General features: G+C 38.7%; 1 protein-coding gene across 1 annotated transcript in view; it reads left to right on the top strand.

Moving 5' to 3' along the window:
* Positions 1–23234, top strand: part of tmem132e (transmembrane protein 132E) — a 330786-nt gene that overhangs the window by 7953 nt on the left and 299599 nt on the right. The window lies entirely within an intron of this gene.

Genomic DNA, 23234 nt, shown 5'->3' with positions numbered 1-23234 from the left:
CCCTCCCCCCTCCACCCCCACCACACACACGCACAAACACACTGAATTCCCAGTGCTACAAATCTGCTAAAGGACTCAGACATGTATGCTCCCATCTGGCAACCAACCTCGGCTTCCTCCTTTACAATCGGCCAACACTTAATTTTTTTTTTTTTCGAAGCACAATATCGTTTTCAGCTGTGGGATTGCTTTTCCTGCTGCGGCTCACCGTGCCTGACTGGTGTTCTCAAAGTTCACGACTGTTTCTCACTGTCAGCGTGGCAGAAGTGGAAGTGCATGAACAAGCTCCATGTTCTTGTAGATTAGTCTTAGTGTTGGACTTTGACAACCATTTCTATGGCGGTAGTTGGTGACATTTTCTAATGTCGTGTCAGATCATGTCATGTAAGATTTACTGTAAATACAAGCTGCAGGCTGCTGGCAAAAAAAAAAGAAGAAATCTCCCCTCTGGTCTCCTGGTGGTAATTACAAGTAGGACATGTGGCTCCAGTATCTCCCACTTTAAAATCACAAGTTGTAGAATGTCAACACAGTCTGCAAACACTGCAGTGAATCCAGTGACTGTGCCACTTATATTTAGAGAACAGTATTCCATTTGGAAGAAGTAAATAGTGCCGTATTGCATGTTTAGTTTCAAATTCTTGACTAAAAATAAGTTTGAATGCGGGTATTTCAACTTTTATTAAAAGGGAGCTATTTCAACATCAAAGTCTGTTTACAGATCTTATGGGGTACTGTTGCATATGTGATCAAAGTTGTATGAAGCACGAAATCTGATAACACCTGCTCAAAAGCTGAAGACTTCAGCCTGAAACACTGACAAAAACAGTGGCGCGGTGTTCGAGTTAGCAAAGAATGGGCTATACCAAAGACCCTGCAGCCCGTTCACTGCCAATCGCTTCAAGGCAATACGCCTCCAGGCAACATTCAGCTAAACACATGATCTTCTGATCAATCTCTTGGAGGTTGAGTTGTATTGTGGGTAATGTAAACACCAGGATTTCCTTTTACAAGGAAGAATACATGGAAAAAGACGATCTCTGAGGTTCTGCTGCATCGATTTCCATCCATTATGAGTCTGATATTATTCCAAAATAACGCCTTAGTGATGGCTACAGTTAGAGCAGATATGATTTATTTGTTTTTAGTCAATCAGAAGGAAATCTAAGGGGCAGCAGTTGTTTTGTTTTTGTTTTTTGGGCCTTTTATTTAGACAGAGCAGCTGAAGAGTGACAGGAAAGTGATTAGAGGGAGGGGGGATGACATGCAAATAGGGGACAACCAGTTGAGCTGTTGTTACGCTCTATGGGCAACAGCTTTGGACACTGTTCCTGTAGTAAATATTCCCCAGGTCCTGCTTCACATTACTGAGGACTTATTGTTTCTCTTTGTCTTATGTGATTGTCAACAGGCTGTCTTAAGGTTTTGAAACAGTTTGTTGGACAGAACAAGAAATCACCTCGAGCCTTAGAAAATTGTGATGGGCACAAATCCCCATTCTCTGATATTTCCTAGACCAAATGAAAAGAATCTGCAGATTAAGTGTTATTGAAAATAAATGGTAGCTGCAGCAGTCTTGTAGTTGTGTCAACAGAAATAAATGGTTCTTATTATCCTGTATAACTGTTTACTTTCTCTGTCATTTTGTCCACGTCATATTTAAAGATCTGCATGGACAGTGAAAGTCATAACAAGTAAATTACATTTCTATAGTGATTTTTGATGAATGTTTCTACCTCTATACTTGTCTTGAGATGTTAGATGTAGTTGTCAGTGCCTTTTGTTAATTCCCTGAACATTTTCCTGCCTCCTCTGTCTGAGTGACAGGCTTTCCACTTCATATTTATGGTTTGTTTGTGGAGAACATGACGGCTTTTGAAGTTGATGTAAATGAACATTGCAGTGTGGTCCGTAGTGTGGCCATGGTTTCTGATTTTGCTGGAAGTCTGCCAGTCGTGACAGCTCCAGTGTTTAGCCTTGGGTTACACCTTCTTTACTATTAGTTCACAAAAGCGTTTTCTGATTAAACCCTGCTCCATTATTTTGTTTTTAACATTGTACTTGTAGCGGTTCTAAGGTCTCCTTTATTTCATACACTGTAGGGATTGAATGCTGAACTTTGTGGCATTCTGAAAAATTTTTAAATTTAAAAAGTTATAGAAACATGTTGAATTGTTGGGTCTGTGTGTTCTTGGCATGTGTGCAGGGGTGTCAACTTCTGCGTTATGTATGAGAAACAAAAACTTGAAAAAACTTTTAAAATGAACACACAAGAACAGAGCTCAAATCACAATTTATTGTGTTGACTTTATCTCCAAAATAACCCTGGAATCAATCAATAATGTTGTCTAGGACTGTAGAGTGTACATATCTGCTGAACATACAGTTTGAATCTTAGTCACATTGATTTTAGCACGGGAAAACAAATGCTTTACAAATTAGGCCACCATAGCATTGACTGCACTGGATTCCAGCCAAAAGCAGGCCTCTGTTGTTTTTCCCATATTTAATTTAAACACACTTATTGTTGATGACAATAAGGGAACTCACTAAGCAGTAAATTACAGAAATAAAAAAAGCACTAAAAAAGTGGCAAAAATGAATCAGAATTTGATAGAAAACAAAATGTAGAAATGCATTCTGGGCTTTAGTTTTTTTAAAATATTTTTCTACTTCCACCTCCCACTAACAAGCTATTGATTTAGGATGTAATCCAGAATATATGTCAAACGGCACTTCATCTTTGACCTGTGAAATCATTACTAATTAAATTTCCAATTAGATGTTGGAACATTAACCTATTTTCTTATAAAAGATTACATCATGGACATCAGTAAACTGATCTACAGTACACAGAAATGAAATGTCTGTTTTCAGCTGTGAACTACGGTGGCCCAGAGGTGTCAGGCCGAATACAAAAGCCACAACACAAATACAAAAGCCACAAACCACCAAAACAAAACCACAACACAAATACAAAAGCCACAAACACAAATGCAAAAAGCCACAAACGGAAATGAAAACTACAACTGGAATTACGGAAAACAACAACGAGAGTGATCCACAACCGGAAATTAAACGGAACCGATGTTGACAATGAGGCCCGGATGTGCTGCGCAATAATTTCATAGAAATGACCCAAACGTGTTTAGCCAGCGATGACCCGAACGACTTCCGCCTTGACGCATGTCCAATTCTTCCTATCGTTGTGGAATCACCTCCTTTAAGTATCAATTATCCGATATATGAGTTGACTCCGTATGTAGAGTTCTCATTTCCCGTTGTGCTTTTGTAGTGAGTTGTGGCTTTGAAATCGGTTTGGCTTTTATTGTATTCGGGTTGTGCTAATTATAATATCGATTGAGGAATGTTGTAGTTCACTTCCGTTGTGACTTTTGTATTCGTGTTGTGGCTTTTGTATTCGTGTTGTGGCTTTTGTATTCGTGTTGTGGCTTTTGTATTCGGCCTGACACCTCTGGGCCACCGTAGTGAACCCCATAAAAACGGATAGAGAGGAAAACCTCACTAAGTCACTGTTGGTATTGTTGGGAGCAATAGTGATAACCTGTTTCATGAAAGCAGACTGAAACCTATCTGTGTCTGTACGGATCAATCTGAGATGAATTCGGAACTGTATCTGTCATTAATGGAAACATGATTTTGCTTTATATGTGCAGGTCAGAATTAAGCATGAAAAACTGCTTATGAGCAGATTTGCTAATATTGTTGGTGCACTTTTTCTGCTGTAATAGAATTAAAGGGTCTGCCCTGACTTGACTTGGGTCTATTTTTTTTTTTTTTTTACTGTGTGCTGTGTGGTCTATGAAAAAAATCCTTTTTTCCTACCCTGGAGCATACTGCCAGTTTGAGCAATGCCCAGTGTAATCAATTCTTTTATTAGGTTACATAGGCTTTGAGAGAAAAGGAATCCCTGGCTATTACAATAGTTTCTGCTATGCTATATTAGGTTCAAGAGACATTCTAATAATTTTACCATAAGCCTACGAAGAAGGGATTTAACCCACACAAAGCAAAAGAAAGCTGCAAGCTCCTCTACGTTTTTGCTTTGTGACAGGGAACTGTCTGATTAAAATTCTAGCCTATGTTAAAATGTTAGCCTTACATTTCAGTAAACATTTCTCACTCGCTGTCTTTGATAAATAAAAAATAACTTGTAGCACTTAAACCTGTCCTAAAGCAGTTATGTTAAATTAGTGATATCCCTTTCCCCTGGCCTCTCGATTTTTTTACATCTGTGATGCTTACAAATTCTGCTTGAGGAGTCACTTTGGTGAATTTAAATCTTGTGTGTCCACTCAGCTCTTAACCTGAGTCGGAGTACTTGACACTGGTCATGCAAAATACATGCGATTCCCCCCTGGACCTCCCTGATGAAGTAACGTGAAACTGGAGCACTTGCATCAAAATAAGTTGCACGTTCCTCGTACCTTTGTCATCTGTCTACTCGTGATACAGGGATGTGCAAGAATCTGTTCAATTAGCGTTAGTTTAATCTTTTGGTTCTCAAAGCGGGGTATTAGAAAGGTCTCAGGGAGGCCACAAGCAAAAATGAGAAATTGATTAATTTCGCTGTCATTTAATTCACTAGAAAAGATACCAGAAAGAAAATATGAAAAATATTTCCAGTCTAAATTGGAATGGTGTGGGCTGAGCTCCATGTGCCCCACTGCATGTAGCACTGACAGCCATGTGCCTTTTTCACATTAGTGTGTAATGGTGTGGAGTCAGTGTGCAAAACATGCACGTCTTTCTTTCAGGTGCTTTCTGCTTCCCAAGGACTCACGACACTGTAGAATGCTTCCTTTAGTTTTTTTCACTTTATTTAGAATAAATATGTTTACAAGCCCACATTAGCTCTCAATGGTACAGACGTATCAAGATTTTATATTGTGGTGAAAAACTTGCAGGCACAGGCTATTAGTGAGTAAAGCCCCACAAATTGCTGGTTCCAGTAAAACTACCAATGAGGCTTTTAGAGGTTTATTATTAGCAACCGGTTTGGAACATTGAGTGACGAGGCAGCACTATGAAGGCACTTTTAGTGACTTAAATCAGCCACAAAAAATCAGCCTTAGATTTCGCCAGGGTCTTAGCTACCATTTAGTACACTGGATCTCATGTCCTCTGTATTTTTTCTGGCCCTTCGTGGGTTTTAGCAACCTGGGGGAGAGCTTGTGGTCTACAGCTGAAAGGGGAAGTCCACCAATTATTCACATAAAAGTCTGTTTACAGATCATGGGGAGTACTATTGCATATGTGAACAAAGTTGTGGCAGCGCAATTAATTGCCTTAAGTTGGCATTCAATTCATCTGAAGTCAGTTTTTATTTGTAAAGCGCCAAATCATAACAAAAATTATCTTAGGACACTTTTCAAATAAAACAGTCCGCACTCCAGTCAAGCACTTGGTGACTGTGGAGGAAATACTTACAGTCCGACAATTTTATTGGAGCTATTGGAGTTATTGGAGCATGATACAACTTCTAGAGCAGTTTTTTTTTGTTTTTGTTTTTTTAGATAGAATCAAAGTTTCACAACTTCTAGGCAAACCCTTTATCTTGGGAAATATTCAATCTGAAAAGACAAAAAATGAACAAAACATTTTAGAGAATTTATTTTTCATATGTGGTTAGTTTTTTTTTTTTCCTGAGTATTTCTGAAATCCTGGCTAGGGCCTTGAATTTAGCTTAGGCAGCCAATGTATTCGTCCTACTGACCAAGCTTATTGAGTGGTGGTAAAATACAGCAGTGAGCGAGGATTGTTTGTTCCAGCAGGTGAAAAAAACACCAGTGGGTGAGGATTATTTGTTCCAAAACCGAGGGTACAGCTAGAAACAGTTGTTTTGGATGCCAGAAATCTTAGCTGCTGGCCAAGTAATCATTGAGTCACTGGTATTGATCAAAACCCTAGCAAGCTCCCACAGATAGATTAATAGTTGTTTTATGCCACAGGGCCGGGAAATCTTATTTCACCTTTGAATAGTAGAACTGGACCCTGTTGGGTTTGTAATTAATTAGAGAGAAGCAAGTGTAAAAATAAACTGGTATAATTGTACACACAAATGTGTCACACATACCTTATGATGTAACTGAGTTAAATCTCTTCAAACAGTACAGTCCTATGGATGTAAAATATTCCCACTTTTATTAGTATTTTCAGTTTTGGATATGAGGAAGGGTGACTTTGTGTCTTGGCTGCTACCATCCCAACCAGCCGCGAGTGTGCTCAGCTTTGGATAAAGATAAAGTGGAAGGATCAGGATGCATTTTAGTGCCGCATTTACCCTATACATTTAACAGTGCCAGCGTTTGTTTTTCACACGAAATTACTGAGCGAAGCATATGTAATTCTGACACAATAGGGGGAAAACAGATTGGTAAATCCAGAGTAAATTGGACTAAGAATAATAAAGTTCCACATTCTTTGTATCTGCTTGGAGTGATCACACAGCTTTTGAGTGCCAACCTTAAAGAGGCTTAGAATAATGAATTAGTCATAGAGATCTCTGAGGACACGAGGGAGGAGAGTTTGGCCTAAATGCACAAGTCTATCAGTACCAGATAACAATTCATACAATTAAAAGTTCTGCATAGACTTCATTACTCTAATTCTGAAATACTCTAATAAAAGGTTTGCTTTGCATCAGACTGAATTTAAAAGTAAAAATAAATATTGTACATATTTAGGGCAATGTCTAATGGCTTGGGTTAAAGGCTTTGTAATGACTATTTATTTGTGTGTTTTTATCTATATTTATTTATTTATTTATTAATTTAACAAGGAAATCATACTATTATACTACCTCTTAATTAGCGATAAAGTTTATCGGCAGTCTCAGAGCAAAGATGCACAACATTAACCGAACAGAAAGCCCAAGTTGGGCCAGCATTGGCATGATGAGATTTCTTTGCTGTTAATATCATGTTAGGCCAATACTGGCCCCCTGCCTATTGACAAAGAATATGTTGGCCCAATATATAAATGGTTGGCTAGAACTGAATAGTCTTTTAATTAAAAGTTTGCCTTAGTTACTGCTTACTTATGAAGTAATTAATTAATTCAACAAAGCTCAAAACAGAGTGACTGTTTTTGATTGCAGCAAATACGCTCACACACTCAATATTCACTATTTCTGTGGATCTGACAAAAAGTAATAAATATATTATTTTACAAAAATAAATCCAGACAAAGTGGATACAATTAGAATAAAGCCAAACAACATGAGCAACAAGGAATAAAGACAAAACGAGTAAGTAATCAAACAAATAGAACTGAAAACAGTATAAATAAAAAGCTTTCACAAAGAGAAAAGTTTTAGGAAGAGTTTTAAAAGAAGCTAGAGACTTAGTGTGTCTGAGTTCAGAAGGCAGAAGGTTCCCTGGTGTGTGAGCTCTAATAGCAATAGCCTGATAACCCTTTGTCACAACCTGTGACCTGGGACTAACCAGCAGGGCTCCATCCGCAGATCTCAGTGGTCAAGAGGGGGCATACCAAGTCAGTAAATCAGAGATGTATTTAGGAGCAAGGCCCTTTTTAAGGCCTGAAAATTGGGCAGCGCAGTTTTAAAATCAATTTGAATTCTAACCGGAAACCAGTGTAGGGAGGCAAGCACATGGGTGATGTGATCATGCCTCTTTGTCCCGGTAATAAGTCTAGCAGCAGCATTTTGTACCAGCTGGAGGCGGTAGAGTGAGCCCTGGCTTATAGTTGAGTGAAGTGCAATGCAATAATCAAGCAAGTAGACACGTACAACTTTTTGTAAATCAGCAATTTATAAAAATGACCTAATTTTTTTACAGTCATTATCTGGAGCTGAAAAAATTATGACAGCATTTTTGGCTTGATCATCAAAACACAGGTTAGCATCAAATATAACCCAAGATTCCTCATTGATTGATATTATTTGACAGACTGCCAAGATTAGCACCAGAAGAGCTGATGGAATTTGGGGGACTGAACAGAATAACCTTGGACTCATTTATCACTTTTTGGGACATCCAGGGTTTGATATCGGAGAGGCAGGTTGTGAGATTTTCCTTCATGATTTAGCTTTTCTCCATTCATTTTTAGATTAAATATGTTTACCATGTTTGCAAGAGAGACCATATATTTAATATATTTGGATTTCTAAAACAGCTCGTCAGTTACGGTCTATAGGACAAGCTATAGTCTGCCACATAGCATTTAGTTTTAGCAATCTAGCCTATAGTTCATGATTATTGTAGTCATATGTCTGTGTTGTAGTCTTCCTTTTAATGTCCTGTATGTTAGGAATGTGTTAATGAAGTAAAAATTGAACATCACAAAATCAAGAAGGCTTCTTCATCCACAAAAGATGTCCAAACCTGTTTAAAAACTAAAATGCAGCTCTCCCTTGGTTCACACCAACCAATCAAGTAAGCCGAACACGACCTCTCCTCCTCCCTTATCCATACTGGACCCAATCACTAACCAGCATGCTCTTTATTAACCCCGTCATCTGTCCGTGCAGCTGCCTCCAGATGCCAAATCCAATCCAATCCAACCACCTCCAGAATCAGTGTGATGAGTGCCAAACGGCGGGGTTATGCTCCTGACCGATTATGAGAATCATTCCCGTAATTAGGCATTAATGCCAGATGTCCAGACCAAACATCTTATCTTCTGATTAACTGGCCTAATGCATGCAGGGCAGGAAACTGTTACACTGTTCTCAGGCTCATTGCACCCTAGGTTAGTCTGCATTCAATGATGTGCTGCTAATGTCAATGATTTGCTAATGGCCAGGGTCTGGTTGCATAAAGACATGTTAGACTGGTCTTCAGAGTTAAAGATGGAGTGTGGAACTTTTGTCTCCACCTCTGGCAGTCAGCAGAATGACAGAAAACACACACAAGAATTTGAAGACCAGCACAGTGTGTATTACAATCAGCGCTTATACAAAACCCAATTAATTCAACTAACAATGAATGAGCCTCCTCATTGAAAAACAAGAAAAAAAACCCTAAGGAAGCACACAAAAATGCATACATAAAACCATTGGCAAAGGAAAATAAATCCAAGTGAAGCCTCTTGAGTCTAATAGACAAGCTTAGTGGTTCCCTTGAGTAACTTCAAGTAGTCCGGCCAGTACGCTGCTGTCAGCTCCAGGGAATGGTCAGCCTGGGATCTGGGTGGTTTTATGGTGTATGATGCACTCTTTTTGGTTAAAAATGGTAGCATTGCTGGTTGATATAAAACTCAACAATACAAGTTCTCCTGTGCATGAAAGTCACCAAAGACTCCGGATTTGCATACCTTAAATACAGAACGATTCAGCTGGTGATAGACTTAATCAGTGTTGTGTAAACTCCTTTGGCAAGGGCTTAAATGTAACAGACGTTCATTTATATAAAAGACCTGACCTCCAGCGTCAGGTCAGTCTTAATCTTATTAAGTCTTAATCACGCTCTCAAATAGTCAGTACAGACACCTTTTATTCACAAAAAGTTAGCAACCCCACCTGGAAGCTTTGACATAATGAAGAGTTGTGTCTCCACAGTGATCAATGTTGACTAATGACAAAAACAAGGAAACTAATTTTGCTCAGCTGATAGAGCTGTGCAGTCACTAGCAAGTCTACCTTATAAAAGTTGATGAACAGCACTTCTGCAACTGCTACCATTCTACTTTGCCATTCTACTTTGAGGGCATACTGGTCAGATTTATTGGTATTCTGCATAATCTGCTTAAAGATGGAGGGCTCAGCAAATGCAAGAAATAGGTAGTGCATAGAAGAAACATTGAAATTGTGTAGGTGGGAAGCACAATTGCAAACTATTCCGTATTAAAGACATTTCACCAAAATGCAAACTTAACTGTCTTGTTTATGTCACATTTCTTTTGAATGCTTTCTCCAATTTTGATTTTATCACTAGCTGGTGGTTTATAACCATCACAATGTATCCAATAAATGGGAGCAGGCGGTGCAGGGATCCTTGGAAATCCTTGATAGGGTGATAAACAAGATTGTAGAGACCAGTGGCTTGCTACTCTCTTTTCGTCTTTTAAATAGCTCAATTTCAAGATTCTTTTGAGGTTACAGACGGTGTGGCTTCAGGGTCCACTCATGATATTGAAATCATTTTTTCAGAAATAAGAAAGTTTTCGTAGTCGATTTTCAGTCGAGTGCCAGTGTGTTGGAACTGTGTCAAAAAAAATCCACAAACTGAACTCTTTGTGGCTAATATGGGGCAAATATGCATGGCCTTACTCAAACTGATAAGATGGTTGTGCTTTTGTTCCCACAGTGAAACTGGGGTTAGGTATGATCTGACCCCGATCTGTCCTACTATCCTCGGTCCATTCATTCATCTGCCTGTCCGTCTGTTATATGTAGTTACATTTCCACAATGTGCTGATTGGCCTAAGGGGGGTGCCACAGCATATGTTTATATCTCATGCATCTTAGACTCCACTGATTGTGGTTCAAGAGAATTACGTGTCAGATGACAGTGCTTGCTATTTGCAAGAGGGATGTGAGAACATTTCTCCCTCTTCTCCTTTTTCCTGCCATTAACTAAACTTTGGGAACACATTTTCTACTCACACTCCACCAAATGCATTGATTATTTGGAAGGACATAGTGTATTTTTAGCATGTACTTGTCTCGTAGTCCTGTGTTTTGAAGGCTTACATGTACAAGTATTGATTTACAACAGACCATGTTGGTGTAGTCCTTGTGTGGTCTCATCCTTCTGCCAGTGTGATGTTGAAACTGGTTATTTGCTGGGATAAGCGGTGATGTGAGGTAATAGGAGCAGACATCGCACACAGCTGTAGCTGTATATCTGGACAGGAGCTTTCAAACATTAGTTATCACTGATGAGGCTAATGTAGCTTTCAGTGTGGCACACGTAGACCTGCAACAAGGGTGGCTGACATGGATACAAGGTTTGTGCAAGGTATTCAGCTTTTGTGACTTGGCAGAGAAGAGGTGTATAATATCATGAATGACACCCACTGTTGGCATAATGTTGATGTTGATTGGTATAATGTTGTGTTCACACCCTCGGAGTTTCGTATAAAAGCCTAATATCCCACTGTGCTTTCTAGGGCTTGATAATTAATTACTGCCAAAGCGTCAAAGTCAGCAGTCTCTCCCACTGACCTGTCACTGTTGGAGAGGTTGTCAGTGGGGCGTTTGGTTTTATTCTTACAGACTACTCATTTGCATTTAGATTTATGTATTGTTTTTGAGAGTAACATAAACACAAGCTGTGGTAAAACTACAAATGATTACCTTCTAATAACCTTTTTGGAAAGTGCGTGTGGGAAAATTAAAGGTTTAATTTAAATTTCTAATTTACTTCCACAGTTAAAGCTATATTAAACATTTCCACATTAAAATGTATTTAAAAAAAACACTAGCTTATGTTATATATTTTGTTGAGTTGTGTACTTACATTATCCCAGATGTTTCCAACAAAGTTCAAACCCATGGAATCTGTAATTTTATTCAGGTAACAGTAGGGCTGGGTATTGTTAAAAAAAAACTTTGATTAGCAATTCCTTGACTTCAATACTGGTCCCTGTATAATACCAATTTTATGAAATTAATTTCAATAAAATTATTGATTATGGTAAAATTACTCACTTCAAAGGAGGAACCTAACCAAATTAAGAATTTTAGTCATTAAACATCTGCATCTTAAGTTATGGAAACAAGCTGGGCTATTATTAGCAGCAGCAGACATCTTTTATCATTTAAATCGAATGGAAAAAATTATTTTTGGTTGCAGAAATTAGATGTTAAGAACCACTAATCTAATGTAACCCTAGTATTTTGTGCAAATGTTAGCTTGTATTTAATACTTAAGCAAACTCAGTTTATTAAAATGTTATTTTTATACTTACAGAAATCTCTTTTCTCTTTGATGGAATAGATCTGTTTGCTTATCTAATCACCTTTCTTGTGAAAAAGGCCTTTGCTTTATCTGCGGCAAGAAGAAAGTGATAAAAATGTCTACTCCAAAATCCAACTGAGCAGGAACCGGTGAAATTATGAGCCTGCCTTAGTGTTGTGTTAGAATGTGTTGGGAATCTGACAGACCTCTGCTACAAGTGGAGGCAAGCATGATCCTGAATGAATGATGGGAGGTCCAACTCCCCGAAACAAGCACTCCGACCCCCTGGGAAATCAAAGAAAGAGCAAACTGGGAGAGCAGGGTTCATCCGCCCTACAATTGCTGTGTGACATTCTATGCTGTTGAAGAAGTCATTTTTCATGGTGGTACTAAAGTCCCTTTGCTCAAACGCGCCAGAGGTGAGCCTGTTATCTGAACAAATTGTGTTCTCTGGGTGAAATGACCAAGTGAACTCATCATGACTGCCATACTTTTAATGAGGATTAAAGGGGGAGTGTTGCTCCATTAATGAATTCCCAAATGCTGCTCGTATGTTTGACGACAGTGCAGCCAACATTTAGTTCCTGGCCCGTGACACAGCGAATGAGTGGGTCAAAGCCAGTGGTGTTATCGCTCTATCAACTCCGGAATTATTATTTTTTTTTAAATGATCCGACAAAGACCATTAACTAAATAATTTGAACATGTATACACGCCTCCAGGAATTCTCTCTCCAGGAGTTCTCACTGTTTGGTTAACCATCTGTCCCAACGTATTCCCTGTAGAGAAGCTCCAGATTTTAAATCTTGATATCAAATATTCCAAGTTAGTAGCTTTGATTTCAGACAGAAACATTTACTGCTGTCATACCCTTTCTCTGTTATTCTTTCATCTTTTCCACTTGGGCCATGCTGTTTGTTTGGCCTTCTCATGTCCTTCCATTTTAATCATTATGTTATCACATTAGGCACTGCAGGTCTTTGGGAAAGGGACTTGTATTTTTATATATTTATACATTTTAGATATTTATAGTAAAACCTCGTAATGCTGGGGGAAAAAAGAAAACCTGCGGAGGGCTTACATGTTGGGAAGAGACGAATCAGTCATAGTCAAATGGGGATGTGTGAGGAAAAACTCGCCACACAAGCAGCACTGCTGGTCCAACACAAGGCTGAAATGAGTTCATTAATCACCAGGGGCCAGATGTATAAACAATGTGTACATGTGCGGTGAGAATGTGCACACCTCATGCATACTTCCGAGCAGGCATACGCCGAGTTTTCAAGAGATAGCTGCGGGGGAAATGACGAGGCGGATGTGAAAAAGAAGTTGAGAGATGTAATGTTATAGTAAAAGTTTGTTGAAGTTGTTTGCCAATTTCACAGAGGATTTATTGCTTTGGAGTATCCACAGAATTCTGTAAAATATCACTAAATGGCACATTTCTAAATCTCATTTTGAATCATTTACGATTTTATCATTCATATTTACATTAGTCATAATTTCCCTGTTAATCTTTTTGATTGTGAAGCACTTTGTAAAGTCTGTTTTAATATGAGATTTTTAGGTAAATCGTTGACCATCCCTTCTGATGTTAAATAATGACTGAGATATCACTGCGATGATGGTTTACAGGTTCATGTGATGAATTAGTAGTACAGGACTATAAATAACCCTGCTGATGAAACACAATCAGTTGTGCTGTTTCTTCTCACTGGTCTAAAGAGTGGTGAAGGGGCCACAAGTTTAGATATGCAAACAGATGTTTAAGGGCATGAGAGTGTGGCAGTGGAAACGACGCTTGTGCCTGCACGCCTGTTTCCACAATGATTTACAGTTCTAAAACAGAATCAGGCATACGGGTGGCTTTATGAATCTGATAAAAAATGAATGCGTCTGCATATTTCTGTCGTCGTTAGTCCTGAATCTACACAGTTTTATGCATATGGCTTCAGGTGTGCACATTTTACCAAATTTGGTCTGCATTGGTTTGTCTGTTTTAAAGGGCAGAGCTTCCAATGTCTGCTTCCTGAGGGAGACCCTGAATAGTCACTATATGTCACAGTTCTTGTCAATGCCGGCCCGTTTGTCGACCTGTGGATGGCATTCACGACCATGTGCCTCCTTTGCTATTCATCCTAGGTGCCCTTCTGTCCTGGGGACCCGAGGGAACTTCTCCCTCACCGGCTTCCCACACATAAACACTGTCAGTCATGCTTGTCGAACTACCTTGCCAAGCCAGAGCCACTCCTGCCAAGAACTGGAGTGTCTTTGGTGGTGTTTTACTTCTCTACTACCCAGATGCTGTACCATTCCATATCTATACAGATTATTTGAATGAACACAGGATAATAACCAGTATGCGATCTGAAAATCCCATTTTTGCAGCCGGCCACTTATCTGTTGGGTCATTTGGCCAGTGCAGGAATAATGAAGCATGGAATGAAAATTGTCTCCTGACCAAGTACCAGCTTCAATTGCTGTTTGGCAATGTCCCTGCAAAAAGTGTGTTTGTGTATACAAGTATGGGTTTGTGGGGTGATGTTTCCAGATGGGGCCTCGTGCCAGGAGCATAGTGTGGGGATGTGACTTTGCTGTGAACCATTATCCTCTGGGCTGGATGGTGGGAGCTCCTGCAGGATGAGTGATGGCAGGTTGTCAAATGTCATCAATGTGTGTTAGTGTAGCATTCAGGAAAAATATTGTTTATATCTTTGACTGTCTAATAAACTAAATGATTATTAATTCTTAATCTTAATCTTATTGTGCTTGAATAAACTACTCTGTTAAATTACATGTATTTCTTTGAGCCATTCATTTAAGCTGTGTTAGAGCGATAATTTAAAATAAATTGGTATTTATTGATTTGAACTTGTAGAGGAAACAAAGTAAACACAGTAGATCAGTAGTGGCAACATACAATTTGAGGGACCTCCATCATATACGCACTTGGAAATAAATGATCTTATTATGTTTATCTGCTGCTAATTGGTGCATCCAGATTTGTGGCTGCCAGCTTTAATTACCTCCCACAGGTCTCATAATTCTCTGTAAAATGCATGATGGGATTCATCAAGTGCCAGCTTTAAGGACTTTCACAATGGTATTCTATTCAAACTCAGATCTACCTAAGGATTCAATTGTGGTCGAGGCCTTGAGTTACTCCATGATTTCCATTATTATTTCCATAATATCACAATTATTTAGCCGCAAGATAATACAGAGGCTGACACTTAACCATAGAAAACTAAGAAAACACAAACAAATCTTCAAAAAAGTATTGCGGTGCTGAAAATTGAGGTTGGGGACCTCAATATGCAATATCAATAAAAAGGGGCACACCCAATTTATTCATTTCCATTCTTGTACCAGGCATTCAAAGAACATGCAAGCCTAAACTAATCACAGGTGGTTTGTTTCCCACAACGAATTACTATCCACCTTGTTGGATTTAAAGTAATATTCTGGGAAAACCACTACAGGATAAGGTTGTCACGATACTAGAATTATAAACTTTGATACAATACTAATTAGTGATGGAGCGATTAATCAGTTGGCTGATTAATCAAAACTATTTTTTGGCATTATGAGATAATCTGTATTGGCCAATGTCTGTGCTTGTGAGGCCAATACTTGATACCTCTTTGGATACCATGGCAGAAAGAAAAAAAGTCCTAGGCAAATAAATTTCTTTTTTTTTTTTTTTAATTAACACCCTGCACACAGTGCACTCTTATTGAGGACCAGTTGCATTGTTTCCTACAGAAACTTGTGGTATTGAAAAAGTATCAATGCTTTTGACAACACCACTAGAGGGTGGATTTATTTTGGGTCTTCGTAAGCTTAACACGTTTGTTACAAGTGGCTTTTCAGCTTGTTCGGCAGGGGAATGGTTTTTCAGTCTTTTGGCCACAAGCAGTCAGTGGATGAATTCTCAGATGTACCTTGTGTTTTCTCTAACTAAAAGCAGCCATCTTGTGCGTGACAGCTCAGACTGTTTTTCAGACTTACCACAAAGTCGATTTTATTTTATCTCTTTGCAGACCTTCTTCTTTCTGTCCCTGTCCTTACATTCGTTGATTTAGATAACTGGGAATAACCACAAATTTTCATTCAAGTTGAAACGTCTCCAATGCGAGCAGACTTATCTTTGTCTAAACTTGCTTGAAATAACACACTCCAAAAGACAAAGGCAACTGTTATCAAATCTTACTGAAGATACTTTCAATACGTCATTTTTTATTTATCTGTTTTAGTTTTCTGGGCATAAACATCTGCTTCAAAAATACGATTATTCATCCAAAAAATAAAGTCTAAGAGTCTAGTTTTGCATTTTGAAAGGAAAACTATTGGGAAAACTGTCACAAGAACAGAGAACAAAAAAAAGAATGGTGAAATTGAAAACAAATTTAGTACATTTTATGCCTTAAGAGGAGTAAAGAAAGTATTTTTAAATGTTTTTTTTTTTTCTGCGAAAGTTTGTCAAAAGTAAGTAAGAGTGTGCAAAACTGTGAGCCATGTAATGTGAATTGAGTTGAATTATGACCCTACTCTATCTTTGCATCTGTACAGGACGGAGAGAAAAAACCTTGATCTTCTTGACTTTGATGATTTTACTTTAAGTGGGGAAAAAAATCATTAACACTGAATTGTTGAGGTCTTGTTAATTTGTTCTATTATATAATACCTGTCAAAGTATTCTCCTCGAGGAGTCAAGAAAGCTGAGCTGCTTCAAAGAGATGCACCAAAAGATAATCAGTTGTATGTTTGAGTCACAAGTTCAACACAGTGAGAGACACAGTGGATATAAAAAGCAAGAGGTTGTTTGTCCCTGGAGATTTTGTATATTGCATTGATTTTTTTTAGAAAACTAGTTTCTCGGCTCAAGTATATGTCTGCCAGCAGAGAGAGGAGGTTGACTGAAGTGCTGAAGTGAGAAACCTTGTATTTTTGATATCATCTTTCATCTTTTGTGATATCAGGTCATTACTGTAGAACAAGGACCTTTTTTTAAAGTGACTTAAAGGTCCAGTGTGTAACATTTAGCAGGCTCTATTGACAAAGATGTAATATGATATGCATAAGTATGATTTCATTAGTGTATAATAACCTGAATATAGGAGTAAATATGTTTTTGTTACCTTTTTATAATGAACTATATTACATCTACAGATGCTGCGGGTTGCCTTCCATGGGGTCTGCCATGTTGAACCGCCATGTTTCTTAAGTAGTCCAGAAAGGGATAAACCAAACTCTTGATGGGGCTGTTTGCGCATCAGTTTATGCATTAATACAGGTGTATTAATAAAAACAAAATGTAGCACAGCTTGATGGAAACAGACGTGGCGAATAAATCATGATCCATCATGTGACTTAAATGTTCACTCAAGCTTGCGCCCCACTGATTTGATACCTTCAGTTATTATGAAAAAGACTGCATCTTTTTGTGCCCTCTTCTTCTGTAATGGCTTAGTGGCAGCCAACTGGAAAATTAGCCCCACCAACTGTTTATCTCGACATGCCAAACTCACAATATTCACATAACAGTAGTGGATGGAAAAGCACAATAATTCTTGTCCATATGGTTATGGTTTGTCCTGGAAGACAAATTAGCCTCGGCTGTTCTGGCCGCATTTCCATAAGCCTTCAACCCAGCCTGGCTATCCATCAATCCCGCAGGCTACACCATCTTTTTGGTCGCCATTTTACAAACCGTACCCCTTCCTTCCACTCGCTGATTTGTCTGTCATTTGCCATTTCGGGTCTTCTCAGAAAGCAGTGACGATACCTTTTTAGAAACCCATAAATAACGAGCAGCTTTTACATTTATCTGGGTACCCCTAATTGAGATTGAATCAGTAAACCACCCACATGATCACATTTCTCTGTTGGACATCAGTGCTGACTGAAAGAGAGGACTACATTTCTCCCATGATTGTTAGGAGGGTGGAGCAATGACATGTGATCCACATACTGTCAGTCACACTGCTGATCTACGGTTGCACCATCTGGTTGTTAATCCATCATAAGTAGGTATTAGAGTGCTCAGTTTATACACAACTGTTACGAGTTGTGTAGGGTGTTTTGAGATGCCTTTCAGCCCAGTTCTGTATTCTACGAACTAGTATTAAATCTTTCATGGAGACTGCTACACTTTTTTGCCCCAAAGTTACTCTCACCAGTCAGACTGCTTGGCTTCACCACGAACATTCTTTTTTCTTTCAAATCAACTAATGAAAGACTGTTGGCCGAGAAGCCGGCGTAAGTGTGACCATATGAATCTCTCTGCAATCCATCAAGCAGTCAGTAAGTCAGTCAAAATAACTGATCCGACATTAGAAGTGCAAAATGGAATTTATGACTACCTTGATTTGCAGCATGTTGACATGTTGCAGAACAGCTGCGGGTGGAAAAAAAACTTTTTGCAACTTTTTCTAATTAATCATGCAGTACTTCCGTTTGCAAAACAGCACATAACCAAGAACCTTTTGGGGAGTGAAACTTTATGTGAAACTCAGAAAGGCTCATGCTTGTGTCAGCTGTGCTATCAGTACTTGAGTCAATACACTTAAACAAAAATCCACAAACCAAAACTTTACTACTACTGAGCAGATCACTTTTTGTTAGTTTTTGTAATCATTAATATTTTATTTCTCGAGGAGCCCAATATTTTTCTTCAAGCCTTTGCTGTTCAAAATGCATGGCCATCACATAACTCCACTGAGAGGGTGTGAAGGTAGCTATCATATCTCTGAGGGGAGATTGTTCAGCTCTTTACTGTGCATGCAGTTTTCAACAAGCTATCCTATCCTTTATGTTACTTTCTTTATTTCTTAAGCCATGATTTTGTTGCAGTGCAAGTTTTAGATCATCTGCTCATGCTCTTCCTTAAAATATTAAAAACCACAAAGGGATTTTTAGCTGAACATTTGCTGCTCTGGCACTTAATGTGACTGAACAGAGGTTGCGTTTCGCTTTAAGCATTATACTCTACAGGACTTTGACTACTGTGTTGTGTGATCATTGCTTCAAACTTTTCACTGTTAATTAAACTGAGGCTGAACAGATCAACCCCAAGTTGAGATTTGAAACCTTAGTTTTTATCTTGAAGTCATTAATTTTAACATTATTATGAACACAAATGCAGTGACTTATTCTGTTCGTCTATGGCTGCATAATTTGGGTAATGAATTAACCTGTAACTCTGTAGATGATTTCCATCTTTATGTGGCGGTTTTCTGTGTATTTGTGGTTATTGTGGTTATCTTTTTAGTCATTTTACATCTTTGTGGATGATCTGTGCCTCTCTGTGACTGTTTTTAGTCCATTTGTGTTTTTTTTTGTGTCGCTTTGCATCTCTTTGTAGCTGTTTTGCCATTCAGTAATCCACGTGTGCATAATATATTATATTATATTATATTATATTATATTATATTATCTAATAATTTTCTACTCTTGATATACTGTATGACAGTAGATCATTCACTAGATTTAGCTCATTTTTATTGAGAAAATCTATGTCAAACAAAAAGATTACACATACTTGGCTGCATTACATTTAATGAGCTTGTAATCAAACTCTTCCCCTGCAGTTAATTCAGCGTTTATCCTGTTAGCTGGCCATTTGGAAAGAACCATTGGCATAGTTTCACAATGTTCTCCAACCCCCCGTCACCATCTTCCTATAGCACTGGCTTATAATCAACCTCCAAAAATAATTCTGGAGACACTGTTTCTGGGTAAGTCCCCCTCTCATTTATGTATTTTACTTACAAACTTATCTGTCATGTAACCAGTGGAGCATCTGGTAATTAACAGTGAGTTAACAGTTGGATAATCTGCGCTCTACATGGCCCCAGTTCAAATAGCAAAGTGCCTTAACAGTTGCCCTGCTGTAGCCTCTTCAGTGTAATACTTTTCAGAACATAATTATTTGACACAGCTGTGTTTCCTGTTATATTTTGTGTTTCATAACCAAGTTCTGCTTTAAGACCTTACATTTGGCAGCTATTGCAAGTGCAGTGTTACTAAATTCATGTACTTAGGTTTTTAAATCCATGAATCCTTCTTTCACGTGTAGTTGTGTTTAATTGCTGTAAACCTTTCAAGTCTCCATGACAGATTCACAATATGTTTAGCCTCAAAATATTCACTTAAACTTCTAATAAAAAAAGATAGGTTAGGCTTAATTCTTGTCAAACAAAGAGAAACATATGAAACACTAAAATAAATAGGCCCAGCCATTGTGTGCCTATGGGTATACAGTCTTCAGAATTAAAGAAAAAAATTCAACTGATTAGTTGCAATAATTGGGACCTATGATAGAATATGAATAATAGCATGTAAATTAAGTTATACTAGCCCTCAAGACACCATTTCAATTAAAATTTAAATATCATTAAAATCACCTGGGCAGCCCCCCTTCAATCAGGTGCTTTAATTAGAAACGTATTCAGTAAGGTCCCTGATGTAACTGTCCATTGGTTCAAACTTAACTGTCCATGATGCATTATCATGCAACACCTACAATAAAGGAGTTGCTGTGACTTGGCATTTTTCTGCTTCATTGAAATGCATTTGGTCTTTGAAAAAATAGAGATTGAAAACTGCCCTTTAAAATAGCCTGTTCATATTTTAAAATCATAGCAATTACTGACTGTACAAAATTGTCAAGATGGGTGGTTGAGTTGAGACAAAAATGGCAAGAAACACATGTAACCTTAGACTGATTAACCCTCTCAGTCCTGGCATTTGGCCCACTATTAAAGTGAGGCTTATAAATGAACTTACTGGTGAATCAACATATCGTATCATTTGTCTCTTTAATTAGCAAAAGCTGTGCCAACTGCCTTGCCCATCTTTGCGTGTTATCATACATAAGTGCATCAAATTTGGTTTTGTTGAATTTTCCTTAAATGGAGCTGTAAAGAAGTCATTATTACTGTTGTAAATAATTCACATGGTACATGTTAACCTTTATTCAGAAAGGTTAGTGGCATGGTTTCACTTTGAGTAACTCCGTAATGATAAACTGAAGGATGAAGTGATTCTTATTGGTTGAGAAAATTCTCTTACTATAACTAAATAAACCATGAACAAAACCCATTGAATTAGCAGAAAAATGTATTGTCACAAAGCAGAAAAGAGGGCTGTTTTTGAAGATTTTTGGAGATGCATTGTTTTCTCAAGACACTGACACTATGTCAGTTATTATTTGCTATGCTGTCAGAAGACCATAGTTAGTCATACCACAGACCTCCCAGATTTCCCCTGATTTAGTGTCATATTAGACACCTTCAGAAATTAAATGCATTTTGTAACTACATTATTCTAGTTCAACTTCATTTCTGCACAGACATAAATCTTGAATACAGCATATCAAATGATGAATGATGGTGCACTGATTACCTGTATTAGAAACTTAAAACAAGTCATGTATCACATTACATTACCTGAGACAGTTTCTAAGTATTTAACATATCATTAAAAACAGAAGAATAAAGAGAGGTTCATACCCTAGGGCAATTAAAAGCATATTGAACAGAAAACGGCGTCTCACTTGTGGCCAGAGAGGCTCAAAGTCAATACAGTAGTCAGTAGTGGCCAAGTCTTCAGAGCTGCTGTGGTAGTGGTTTTCTTGCCCAGTGTCTGGCTACTCTCCCTGCAGACAGCCCACAGTATCTCCAGCTAGAGTCGAACCATTAATTAGGCAGCCTCTTCACACTGCCTCAGCTGCTACAGTTAAATTAACTGGACAGACATTAAGACGAGGAAATAAACTGTGTTCGAGCCAGGACTGCCAAGGACTGGACACCTTGAAAGAGAGAGTTTTTTTCTTTTATTCATCACGGGATGTAGGAAAGCAACAAAATCAGTTGTTGGTATTGCTTTTAATTGCTTGCCATGGAGTCTAATCTAATACACTGGCTGCCCTCTGTGTTTAAGTGAGCCTGTTTTATATGTTGCATTTTATACTACCACGGCAGCAGCATCTCCGTTTATTATATGATCGTCAGAATAAAACTTTTGAAGGTCATTATTCATGTAGGCTGGCTCCTCCGCCTCTTCAGGTAGACACTGAACTCCTGAATGCTCCTGATGGTTTGGCCATGCAGTGCTGCCTTCCAGTGCTTCTACGCCCTGGTGTGTGTGTGTGTGTGTGTTGTGTGTGTGTGTGTGGTGTGTGTGGTGGGTTGTTGGTGTTGTTGGTGTGGTGTTGTGATGTGTGTGTGTTGTGTGGTGTGTGTTGTGGTGTGTGTGATAGTGGTGTGGTGTGTGTGTGTGGTGTTGTGTGTGTGTTGGTGTGTGTGGTGTGTGTGTGTGTGTGTGTGATGACTGGGTGTGTGGTGGTGGTTGGAAGTTAAAGTTGTAGCTTTCTTGAATTAAAGGGGGTGGAGAGGTAATTTCTTTCGGACTGTATGTGGTTATGCATCCCATTAATATTAGAGAATAGGAGCTGACATTTGAATGGCCACAATTCGCTGAATTTTTTGCGTAGCAGCCTTACTAAACGAAACTCCTTTTTAAAAACCGTGTATATGTTCATTTAGGGCTTGCAGCTTGTGTAACAGCGTTTTATTGGCCACTTAGGATGGCAGGCAAATATTTTCCTTATTACCAAATCCACCGACTGGACTTTTTGAGCCTTGACCAGCCTGGTGTGAGACTGTAAGTTCTAAGTATTCACTTGCTTATTTATAACTCTGTGAATTTATGTCTACGGCTCCTGCAAGGGAAAAATCTGGCTTTTCTCCATGCCCATTCCACCTATCACATCGAATTGGGCGACTCAGCAACACAGAGCTTTACGATTCATTACCACGGAGTAGGGAGTGCTTCCTGGGGCCGGGGTTCCTCACTCGATACCGTCACCATAACACATCTTATATAAGCGTCTGTTTGAGAAAAACAGCAGCTTTTGGGATTCTACTGTGAAACTGGCGCGGTTCATATTTTCGTTCAGTTTTGCCAGCCTAGCTCGTGCCTTCAACCTGTTTCTGTAGCTCCCGGTTGAGCGTGAACATTATGCTGGACCGGGACTGTGACGACAAGCTCGGGGATCACGGAAGGAGGCCAGGCTGTTCTTTACAATCAGCAGTATTTCTGCCAGTACATTTTGCTGAAGAAATAAAGCCACAATAACTGGTCAAGCCCCATAAACTGTAAAAATGTTAGCTGCCATTTAGACTAGTTAAGCGTTTTGGAGCTAGCCTGAATCGACAACAGCACCTCAGCACGCATACGAGCATCCACCTATGCTCTAAAATCCCCAGTCCTAAAGAAACCACCGACAACTAAAAAGCCCTTTCTAAACCACACAACCCCCAACCCAACAACCGCCATCCAGGT

Source organism: Morone saxatilis, unplaced genomic scaffold, assembly GCF_004916995.1.
Source record: "Morone saxatilis isolate NCDOM2014 unplaced genomic scaffold, NCSU_SB_2.0 Contig20, whole genome shotgun sequence".
NCBI classification, from domain to species: Eukaryota; Metazoa; Chordata; class Actinopteri; family Moronidae; genus Morone; species Morone saxatilis.
This window is presented reverse-complemented; position numbering and strand designations above follow the sequence as displayed.